This window comes from Loxodonta africana, chromosome 4 (genome assembly GCF_030014295.1).
Source record: "Loxodonta africana isolate mLoxAfr1 chromosome 4, mLoxAfr1.hap2, whole genome shotgun sequence".
In the NCBI taxonomy this organism is placed as follows: domain Eukaryota; kingdom Metazoa; phylum Chordata; class Mammalia; order Proboscidea; family Elephantidae; genus Loxodonta; species Loxodonta africana.
The window spans coordinates 132,465,743-132,478,192 of NC_087345.1; positions in this window are offsets into that span (position 1 = coordinate 132,465,743).

Here is a 12,450-nt window from a genome sequence, read left to right on the forward strand (position 1 = left end):
TTCCACGTTCTCTTCTGAATCTGGCTTGAATTTCTGGTAGTTCCTTGTTGATGTGCTGCTGTGATGGCTTTTAAAAGATCTTCAGCAAATTTTACTTGCGTGTGATATTAATGATATTGTTCTATAATTTCTGCATTCTGTTGGATCACCTTTCTTTGGAATGGGCACAATATGGATATCTTCCAATCAATTGGCCAGGTAGCCATCTTCTGAGTTTTTTTGGCATAGACAAGTGACCACCTCCACCTTTGGATCTGTTTGTTGACACATCTCAATTGGTATTCTGTCACTCCTGGAGCTTGTTTTTGCCAATGCCTTCAGTGCAGCTTGGATTTCTTCCTTCAATGCTGTTAACTCTTGATAATTTGCTACCTCCCATAAAGTTTGAACATCGACCAGTTCTTTTTGATATACTGACTGTTTATTCCTTCTACTTTCTTTTGATGTTTTCAGCATCATTCAATATTTTGCCCATAGAATCCTTTAAAATTGCAACTTGAGGCTTGAATTTTTTCTTCAGTTCTTTCAGCTTGAGAAATGCCAAGCCTGTTTTTCCCTTTTTGTTTTCCTACTCCAGGTCTTTGCACATTTCATTATAATACTTCACAAGCCACCCTTTGAAATCTTGTGTTCAGCTTTTTTATTACATTATTTCTTCAGTTTGCTTTAGCTACTCTATGTTCAAGAACAAGCTTCAGAGTCTCTCCTGACATCCATTTTAATCTTTTCTTTCTTTCCTGTCTTTTTAACGGCCTTTTGTTTTCTTCATGTATGATGTTCTTGATATCATCCGACAACTTGTATGAGCTTTGTCATTAGTGTTCAATGTGTCAAATCTGTTTTTGAGATGGTCCCTAAATTCAGGTGGTATGTATTCAAGGTCGTGTTTTGGTTCTTGTGGACTCTTTTTCAGCTTCAACTAGAACTTGCATGTGAGCAATTGATGGTCTGTCCCCCAGTTGGCTCCTGGGCTTATTCTGACTGATGATATTGAGCTTCTTTTTCATCTGTTTCCACAGATATTTTTGATTTGATTCCTGTGTATCCCATCTGGTGAAGTCCATGTGTATCGTCACCGTTTATGTTGTTGAAAAAAGGTATTTGTAATGAAAAATCTGGTCTTGCAAAACCCTATCATGTGATCTCTGGTGTTGTTTCTATCACCAAGGCCATAATTTCCAACTTTTTCTTTGGTTCCTTCACATCCCAAACATCATTAATTATCAATACATTCTGATTGCATGCTTGATCAATATCAGACTGCAGAAGTTGGTAAAAATTTTCAATTTATTTTTGGCCTTAGTGATTTGTGTAAATTTGAATAATAGTTGTATTAGCTGGTCTTCATTGTAGGCGTGTGGATATTATCTGATTACCGACAGCGTTGTACTTTAGGATCCCAGCCCAATGCCGTCGAGTCGATTCTGACTCATAGTGACCCTGTAGGACACATCTTGGAATGTTCTTTTCTATGATGAATGGGACACGATTCCTCTTCAATTTGTCCTTCGTGGCTTAGTGGACCATATAAGTGTCCAATTCAAAATGGCTAATACCAGCCTTTTTCAGGTCACTGATACCTGGAATATCAATCTTTATGGGTTCCATTTCATTTATGGGTTCCAACTTTGTTAGATTTGTACTTCATACATTCCACAATGGATGTTTGCAGCTGTTTCTTCTCACTTTTGAGTCATTCCACATCAGCAAATGGAGGTCCCAAAAGCTTGACACCATCTACATCATTAAGGTTAACTCTGCTTTGAGGGGGCAGCTCTTCTCCAGTCATATTTTGAGTGCCTTCCAATCTGAGGGGCTCATCTTCCAGCACTATGTCAGACAATGTTCTGCTGCTATTATGGAAGCGCTGCTGAAACCTGTCTACCATGGGTGACCCTGCCAGTATTTGAGATGCTGGTGCCATAGCTTCCAGCACTATAGCAACATGCAAGCCACCACAGTACAACAAACTGACAGATGAGTGGTGGAGGTTACCTACAGAATTATTTAAAGAAAGTACGCTCACATATTGCTTTATTTGGCAGATACATTTGCCTCTATGAATAAAATGTGTCTTAGAATTCTAGGCTCTATAGTCATCTTTACAGTTGCTATTAAAAGCAAATAACACCATTAGGATAGCTATTATCAGAAAAATGGAAAATACCAAGTCTTAGAGAGCATATGGAAAATTAGAATCTTCATCCATTGCTGGTGGGAATGTAAAATAACGCAACCTTTGTGGAAAATAGTTTGATGGTTCCTTAAAGTTACAGATAGAATTACCATATAACCCAGGAAATCCACTCCTAGTTATACATCCAAAAGAATTGAACGAAAGAATTAAAACAGATATTTGTATACCAATGTTCATTATACCATTATTCATAATAGTCAAAATGTGGAAACATCCATCCATCAGCAGATATATGGATAAACAAAATGTGGTATATCCATTCAATGGGGTATTATTCAGTCATAAAGAAAAATGAAGTTCTGATACATTCTATAATGTGGACGAACCTTGAAACACTGTGCTGAGTAAAATATGTCAGACACAAAAGGACAAATATTGTATGATCCCATTTATATGAAATATCAGGAATGGGCAGATGTATAGAGAGCAAAGGGATGGGGGGATGGGTGTTATTAAGGGGTACTGAGTTTCTGTTTAGGATGATAAAAAACATTTGAAAATCAACAGTGAAGATGGTTGTGCAACATGGTAATTAATACAATTAATGTTACTTTATTGTACACTTAAAAATGGCTAAATGACAATTTTTAAAAAAATGTATTTTTCCACAATAAAATAACAAATTCCACAAATAAACATGCAAATAAATAAACCTACCAACACTTTAGATAGTTTTGGCCAACCTGCTGCTTAGTAAATGCAGAAGGAGGCAGACAACTCCATGGAATGTCCAGAACTAGGGGAAATAATTTTTTTCATTGGGATTAAAATGGTCACCCTTGTTGATTTCTCCAAAGGTGGGAATCTGCTGATACCTGACAATCTTTCAGGGCTCTTTTGATGTTTATTTTGTTTAGATGATCTTAATATTGAAGCATGGATCAATAGTTCTCTGTCTTTGCCAACATAGAAATCGTCAGTGGTGCCAAAAACAAAACATGAAAAAAAAAATCCAAAATAAATAAAGGTGTTGCCGTCAAGTTGATTCTGACTTACAGTGACCCTATAGGACAGGGTAGAACTGCCCATAGGGCTTCCAAGGCTACAAGTCTTTATGGAAGCAGACTGCCACATCTTTCTCACACAGAGCAGGTCATGCATTCAAACTGCTGACTTTTTGGATAACAGCCCAGCACTTAACCACTGAGCCATCAGGGCTTTCTAACAATGGTGTACACCTTGTGAAAGGTAAACTCAGAGGAACAATTCAGAAAAGGGGGGTGAGAATGGTTGCACAACTTGAAGAATATAATCAATGTCACTAAATAGTACTTGTAGAAACTGTTAAATTGGTATATGTTTTGCTGTGTATATTCTCAACAACAGGCAATAAAATTTAGAAAAAAAAAAGAATACCTCAGTGACTCAGGATGGATGAAATAATGTGACACAATTTCAATTGTATTCAACCAAATGTTTAGTATACGTGCTTGATTAAATTAATCACGTTATGTCCACATGATGAAATGCTCTGCAAAATAGCAAAATTGCTGCAAGTGGAATTTTGTAATGAAGAATCACTGTTTAGGACTGTGGTGTATATTGTTGTCTATTCAACGTTTCTTCCTTAGGAAAAAATCTTCAGTGTTGTTAGTCACTTTTCTTCAATCAGCCCAGGTGACTTGGGACGCTGACTTCACATTAAATTCTGTGGGTTTTTGTTGTTAGTTGGCATCAAGCCAGGTCAGTTGTGACTCATGGTGACCCCGTGTATGCAGAGTAGAACTTTTTCATAAGATTTTCAAGGCCGTGCCTTTTTGAAAGCAGATCGCCAGACTTGTCTTTTAAGGCTTGTGGGTGTATTTGAACTGCCAGCCTTTCCATGTAGTCCAGTACTTAACCATTTGAGCAAACCAGGACCCTGATTAATCCAAAGCAATCGAAACAATCACCTCCCCTATTGGCTGGTTTAGGAATACTCTGAGTTTTTAAATTGTATTAATTGCAAGTCATCCAATGAATTTCTTCTTTCTTGTTCTCATCAGGTTCTGTGAGTGAATCTCTTCCAATGAACATGAACAAAGAAACATGTAATACTGCTTGCTACTGATAGTCATTCTATGGTCATGAGGGGAACCAAGTTTAGGATGACATGAACTCCATGGATAGCAGAGCGGAACCCTAGAAAGAGCCAGGTGTTTAAAGGTATTATTGAGCTACTTGTTCAACTATCTTTGAAGCCCACTCTACTCTGAGTTTTTAAATTGTAAGAACTAATACATTTTTGAATTCTTTGAGTGTATTTGAATTCTGACTGATCCAAGAAAGTATATTATTTTTATTGCCCAAACTTTATTAGGATATAGTACAGTTCACAGTACAGTTCAATGATTTTAACACATGTATACAACTCTTATACAACTCTATGGAGGCTTTTTGGTGCAGTAGTTAAGCATCTGGCTGCTAATCAAAAAGTCAGCAGTTGGAATCTACCAGCCTTTTCTTGGAAACCCTGTGGGACAGTTTCTACTCTATCCTATAGGGTCACTATGAGTTGGAATCGACTCAACGGTAATGAGTTTTCCTTTTTTTTTAATGCAACTCTATAACCATTACACCAGTTAGTATAAAGAACATTTCCATCACGGTAGAATGTTCCCTTGTGCCCCTACCCTAGGCAAACAGTAATCTGGTTTCTATCAACATATATTCATTTTGTGATCTCTAAAATGTCACATAAATGGAGTCATAAAGCATGCTGTTTTGCTTCTACCTTCTTTTACTGTGAGATTCATCTTCGTTTTTGCATTATTTCAACAATACATTTAATTTTATATTGAGCTATATTCTATGGTATGAACGTACTCTGATTTATCTACTTTCCTATTGTTAACCTTTGGATTCTTTCCACTTTGCGAATAGTAAGCACTCGGCTGACAGTTCAAACCTACCCAGGGGTTGTAGCTTCTTGAGGGGGAAGAGTGTGTGGAAAAGATCTGGACAACCTGCTTCTGTAAACATTACAGCCAAGAAAACCCTATGGGGCAGCTCTACTGTGTCCCATGGGATCACTGTGTGTCGAAAACTATTCATTAGCACTCAACAACGACAACATTGTGCAAAATCCGTGAAAATTAAATACATGGGTTTTAAGTGAAATCGTGTTCAAGTTGCTTTTATGTGGTATGTTTTGAAGACCAAAGGTTTTCAATTTTTGATGTTGTGTAGCTTATCATTTTTTCTTTTCTGGCCTGTGTAAGACACCTTCACCTACACCAAGCTCATAAAAATTTTCTTTTATGTTTCCTCTAGAAGTTTTACATTTTTGCCTTTTGCATTACTGTGCCATTAATAACTAAATTTCATGCATAGTGTGAGGTAGCAGGTGAGATTTATATTTTACATATGAGTATCCAGTTAAGATGGGACCATTTTTTCAAAAGGACTATCAACTCCTCATTGAATTACCTTCATGCCTTCAAAAAATATCAACTGACCTCTGTGTGAGCCCATTTCTGGACTCGTGATTTTTTCCATTGATCTATTTATTTATTCTTATGCTAAAATTGCATTTTCTGGATTATTGTAGCTTTGTATAGTAAACCTTGTAATCAGGTAGTGAAAGTCCTCAAACCTTGTTCTGTCTTTTTTAAAGATTGTTTTGTTATTTTCAGTTATTTAATGTCCCATGTAAATTTTAGAATCAACTCGTCAACTTTTACAGAAAAATTCTGGGATTTTGACTGGGGTTGAAATCAATGTACTGAACAACTTAGGAGATAATTGACTTCTTTAAAAAATTTTTTCATTGTGGTGAAACATTTCAAGCATTTTTGTGCATACAATTCAGTGACATCAACTACGTTCACCATGCTGTGCAACAATCACCACTATCCATTTCCAAATTTTTTCACTACCCTTTAATGAAAACTCTGTGCCCATTAAGCAATGATTTCCCTTTTCCCCTCTCCCACCTGCCCCTATTAACCACTAATAAACTTTGGTCTCTCTGCATTTGCCTATTCTGAATATCTCATATAAGTGGGATCATACAATATTTGTCCTTTTGTGTCTGACTTATTTCACTCAGCAGAACATTTTCAATGTTCATCCATGCCACAGCATGTATCAGAACTTCATTTTTCTTTATGATTAAATAATATCATTGTATGTATACACTGTTCCACTGCTACTCATAAGATTTTCACTGGCTAATGCTTTTCAGAAATAGACTGCCAGGTCCTTCTTCCTATACTTTCCTTCTTTCTACACTTCCTATACTTTGTACCTCAACATAAAGAAAACAAAAATCCTCACAACTGGACCAATGAGCAACATCATGATAAACGGAGAAAACATTGAAGTTGTCAAGGATTTCATTTTACTTGGATCCACAATCAACACCCATGGAAGCATCAGTCAAGAAATCAAAAGATGCATTGCATTGGGTAAATCTGCTGCAAAGGACCTCTTTAAAGTGTTGAAGAGCAAAGATATCACCCTGAAGACTAACTAAGGTGCGCCTGACCCAACCTATGGTATTTTCAATCACATCATATGCGAGTGAAAACTGGACAATGAATAAGAAAGACCGAAGAAGACTTGATGCCTTTGAATTGTGATGTTGGCAAAGAATACTGAATATACCATGGACTTCCAAAACAACGAACAAATCTGTCTTAGAAAAAGTACAACTGGAATGCTCCTTAGAAGCAAGGATGGCGAGACTGCATCTTACATACTTTGGACATGTTGTCAGGAGGGATCAGTCTCTGGAGGAGGACATCATGCTTGGCAAAGTACAGGGTCAGCAGAAAAGAGGAAGGCCCTCAACGAGGTGGATTGACACAGTGGCTGCAACAATAAGCTCAAGCATAACAACGATTCTAAGGATGACGCAGGGCCGGGCAGTGTTTCGTTCTATTGTGCATAGGGTCGCTATGAGTCAGAACGGACTCGACGGCACCTAACAACAACAACCACAATGTATATACTATGATTTATTTATTCATTTATCTGTTAAGGGATTCTTGGGTTGTTTCCTTTGACTGAATAATATTCTATTGTATATACAAAAAAAAAACCCCAAAATTAAACTCGTTGAAGTTGAGTAGATTCTGACTCATAGCCAGCCTGCAGGACAGAGTAGAACTGCCCCATAGTGTTTTCAAAGAGCTGCTGGTGAATTCGAATAGCCGACCTTTTGGTTAACTGCCGTAGCTCTTAATCACTGCACCATCACATTTTATTTATCCATCTTTTGATGGACACTTGAGTTTTTCTTACTTTTTGGTTATTGTGAATAATGCTGCAATGAACATCGGTGTACAAGTGTCTGTTTGTTCTTTTAATTGGGGGGGGGGTGGATATACCTAGGAGTGGAATTTCTTGGTCATAAGGTAGTTCTATGTTTAACTTTTTGAGGCACTGACAAATTGTTTTCCATTGTGGTTGCACAATTTTATAATCCCACCAACAATGGATGAGAGTTTCAATTTCTCTACATCCTTGCCAACCCTTGTTATTTTCTGTTTTTATGATAAAAGCCATTGTAGTGGGTGTGAAGTGATATCTCATTGTGGCTTTGATTTGCATTTCCCTAATGACTAATGCTACCATCCATCTGTCAGTTTGTTGTACCGTGGTGGCTTGTGTGTTGATTTGATGCTGAAAGCTATGCCACCAGTATATCAAATACTAGCAGGGTCACCCATGGTGGACAGGTTTCAGCAGAGCATCCAGACTAAAGTAGAGTAGGAAGAAAGGCCTGAAAATCTACTTCCAAAAATTAGCCAATGAAAACCTTACATTGTCCAACTCTCTTGTTTTGGACACATCATAGGGAGGGATTAATTGCTACAGAAGGTATGTCATGTTTATTGAAGCAGAGGGCCAGTGAGGGCACGGGAGACCCTCAGTGAGATGGTTTGGCATAATAGCCACAAAGATGGAAAGAACATACTGGTGATTGTGAAGATGATGCAGAACCAGACAACATTTCATTCTGTCATACATCAGGTCGTCCTGAGTTAGTGTCAATTTGGCTGTCGATACAACAGTACAACAACGACTAATGACCTTGAGCATCTTTTCATGTGCTTATTGGCCATTTGCATTTTTGGTGAAATGTCTTTTCAACTTCTTTGCCCATTTTTAAATTGAGTTGTTTGCCTTTATGTTGTTGAGTTGTAGGGGTTTTTTACATACTTTTAGCATTAAACCCTTGTCAGATATATGGTTTCCCTTTATTTGCTCTCAATTTGTAGGTCGTTTTTTCACATTGTTGATAAAGCCCTTTGATGAACAGAAGTTTTAAATTTTGATGAAGTCCCATTTTGTCTCTGGTTGCTCTTGTTTTTGGTGTCGTATTCAGAAACCTGTTGTTCTAAGAGTTTTGTGGTTTTAATTCTTCCACTTAGGCTTTTTGATCCTTGTTGAGTTATTTTCATATAAGGTGTGAGGTATGGTTCCAACTTCATTCTTTGGCATGTGGAGATCTAGTTGTCCCAGCACCATTTGTTGAAAAGACTATGCTTTCCCCATTGGGTGTACTTAGCACCCTTGTCAAAATCAATTGGGCATAGACATATGGGTTTATTTCTGTACTTTTAATTCTATTCTATTGCTCCATGTGCCTATCATTATGATACCAGTACCAGACTGTTTTTGATTACTATATCTTTATAGTATGTTTTTGAAAATGTTTATAGTATGTTTTTGAAATTGGGAAGTATGAATTCTCTTCATTTTCAAGATTTCTTTGACTATTCAGGGTCCCTTGCAATTCCATATAAAATTGAGGATTGAGTTTTCCATTTTTGCAAAGAAGGCTCTTGGAATTTCGATAAAGATTGCATCAAATCTGTAGATTTCTTTAGGTAGTATTGACATCTTACGGCATATTAAGTCTTCTAATCCGTAAACATGGACTATCTGTCCTATTATTTATTCTTTAGTTTCCTTCAGCAGTGTTTTACAGTTTTTGGTGTACAAGACTTTCACCCCCTTATTTAAATTTATTTCTGAATGTTCTATTATTTTAGGAGTTATTTTAAACAAATGATTTTCTTACAGATTGTTCATTGTTGGTGTATAGAAACCCAACTGAATTTTGTGAGTTGACCTTATACTCTGCAAATTTGCTGAATTTATTTATTAGCTCTAGTAGCATTCTTGTGAACTGTTTAGGATTTTTTTTATATACAGGCAGTCTCCGGGTTAGAAATGTTCGACATATGGACAATTCATACTTACCCTTTAATGTTATGTAAATTTCTCTCACTTTGAAACGATTGATCCAAGTACTGCCGACAACAAATTTTTCATCACAATCACCTTCATTTGCTGCACATGCAGTTTTTAAATCATTGAAAAGTCTATGAGCCTTTTCTGGCACCAAAGAAAGGCTACATAAGAATCTTATACACCTGTTTCGACTTACCTGTAAATTCTTAAAGACACACTTAGGGACAAATTTTGTTCATAACCTGGGTACTGCCTATATAGGAATATGATATCTATGAATAGTGATAGTTTTACTTCTTCCTTTCTAATTTGAATGCCTTTTATATCTTTTTCTAACCTAATTGCTCTGGCTAGGATTCCAGTACAATATCGAATAGCATTAGTGAAAATGGACATCTCGTCTTGTTCTCGATCTTAAGGAGAAAGCTCTCAATCTTTCTCTTTAAGTATGATGTGACCTGTGGGTTTTTCATAAATGTCCCTTGTAATATTGAATAATATTCCTAGTTTTTTGAGTGTTTTTATCATGAAAGGATGTTGGATTTTGTCCAATGCCTTTGCCGCATTCATTGAGATGATTATGTGGTTCTTGTCCTTTGCTGTTTTAATGTGGTGTATACTTCAATTGATTTTCTAATGCTGAACCAACTTTTCATTCCTGGAATAAACCCCACTTGGTCATGGTGTATAAACCCAAAATAAGTCTTTGAAATCAGGTATGTATTTTACAGTTACAGCCAAACAGATTTTGGACTAGCCATATTTCAGTAGTCACATGTAACTTGTAGCTATGTATTGGTTAGCACAGCTCTAGGGCTTGCCTTTCTGTCATCTTTTGTGAAGTGGCAGCTTACTTTGTGAGGTCTCTTGGCCCTATTCCCCTCTTCCACTTTTATCTTGACTTTCTTTTTCCTTTCTCTCTATTGTCCCCATCTTGGTCAAATTTGAATTCTGCGCCAGTAGTTTTTTCTGTGAGTGGGGGGCTTGTCATGGAAGGAAGCTTTGACTCTTCATTTGAAATATTCATGAGCTCCAAACATCTCCACCTCCTTAGACCCTTGCACGCATTAGCTATTGGAGATGAAACCCAGTTTCAGCTGCTATTCTCAAATTGACTTGCTAGGTTTTTAAGTGTATGTTTTTAGCTGCTGTCACATCTGCTCTGACTCATGGCAATCTCATGCACAATGGAATTGGACAGTTGTGATCTGTAGAATTTTCATTGACTGAGTTTTCTTAGCAGATCATCAGGCCTTTCTTCCGAGTCTGTCTTAGTCTGGAAGCTCTACTGAAACCTGTTCAGCATCACAGCAACACGCAATCCTCTACAGTCAGATAGTTGGTGGCTGTACTTGAGGTGAATTGGCCAAGAACAAAAGGTGAGAATCCTGCCACTGAACCACCACTGTCCTTTTAAGTGAGTACTTGTTGGTTATTTTGAATTTCTAACTCCTCTGAGGCCCAGTTGCTTCCCCCTGCTTTCTCTTGTGCAGACACTGGTAACATGCAGATCCTGTAACTCTCCATTGTTTGTCTCCACCTGCTTATATTTTAGAGTTCATGAGAATACCTCGTTCCCCAGTTTTTTTGTCTATGTTTTCCATGGGCTTTTAGGTTTTGCTATTCTAGTTGCTCTGCGTGCTTTTATTGGGGAGGTTACAGGGGATTCAATCCCATGCTTGCTTTATTTACATTCTCATTTTGTTGGAGATTGCTCTTCTATTAGCTTTTTTTAAAAACGGAAACATGAGAGGTAAACTTTCAGCCCTTGCCTTACTTACTGACATGACTTTATTTTTATAGAATTTTGGTTAAAAACAGTCTTCCCTGGGAATTTTGAGGACATTGCTTCACTGTCTTGTAGTAACCAATGTATTTGTTGAGAAGTACAATAGCAACTCTGATTCTAATTTCTATTTCTATGACCTTGCTTTCTCTTTGGCAGATTTTAGGACTTTCCTTTTTTCCTTTTTTTTTGAAATTTTACTGTATTCGTGTGTGTGTGTGTGTGTGCTTTAGGTGAAAGTTTACAGAGCCAGTTAGTTTCTCATTCAAAATTTTTTTTGTGACATTAGTTGCAATCCCTGCAATTTGTTAACATTCTCCCTTTCTCAATCCCGGGATTCCCTGTTTCCATTCTTCCAGTTTTCCTGTCCCTTCCTGCCTTCTCATCTTTGCTTTTGGGCAGGTGTTACCGTTTGGTCTCATATGCATAATTGAACTATGAAGCATGTTCCTCGTGTGTGTTATTGTACATCTACTAGTCCCATCCCATCCAGTGAGAAGGAGAATGAAGAAAACCAAAGACATAAGGGAAATATTAGTCCAAAGCACTAATGGACCATGAGTATCACAGCCTCCACCAGCCGGAGCCCAGAAGAACTAGATGGTACCTGGCTACCTTCACTGACTGCTCTGACAGGGATCACAATAGAGGGTCACAGACGCAGTGGTAGAAAAATGTGGAACAAAATTAAGATTCATCAAAAAAAAAGACAGGGCTTATTGGTCTGACAGAGACTGGAGGAACCTCTGAGACTATGGCCCCAGACACCCTTTTAACTTAGAACTGAAGTCAGTCCTGAAGTTCATCCTTCAGCCAAAGGATTAGACAGCTCTCTATGTGTTTGTTTTATTCACTAGCTCCTCACTGGAAACCCTATGGGGCAGTTCTATTCTGTCCTATAAGGTTGTTATGAGTCAGAATCGACCTGACAGCAATGGGGCTGGTTGGTCGAATTAATTAGCCCTGATGTAGAGACCATGTTAGTCTTATTTTTGTTGAAGATTCCTTGAAAATGAAATAGATCTTATCTCACTTAATAGGTTTATCTCATTCTCTTCAGATATAGATGTCAATTTTATTTCTCCAAATTTCTTAGCGACAGAGCCCTGACTCATACAGATGACAAACCTGGCAGCTTGTGACCATCTAGAAGGAAATGAATATATCATTCAGTTTACAGAAGTGTAAGCTGCATAAAATCTAAAGTTAGGAATTTGGGTTTGGATTTCATTTTCACCATTGTTACGGATTGAATAGTGTCCCCCCAAAATATGTGTCAACT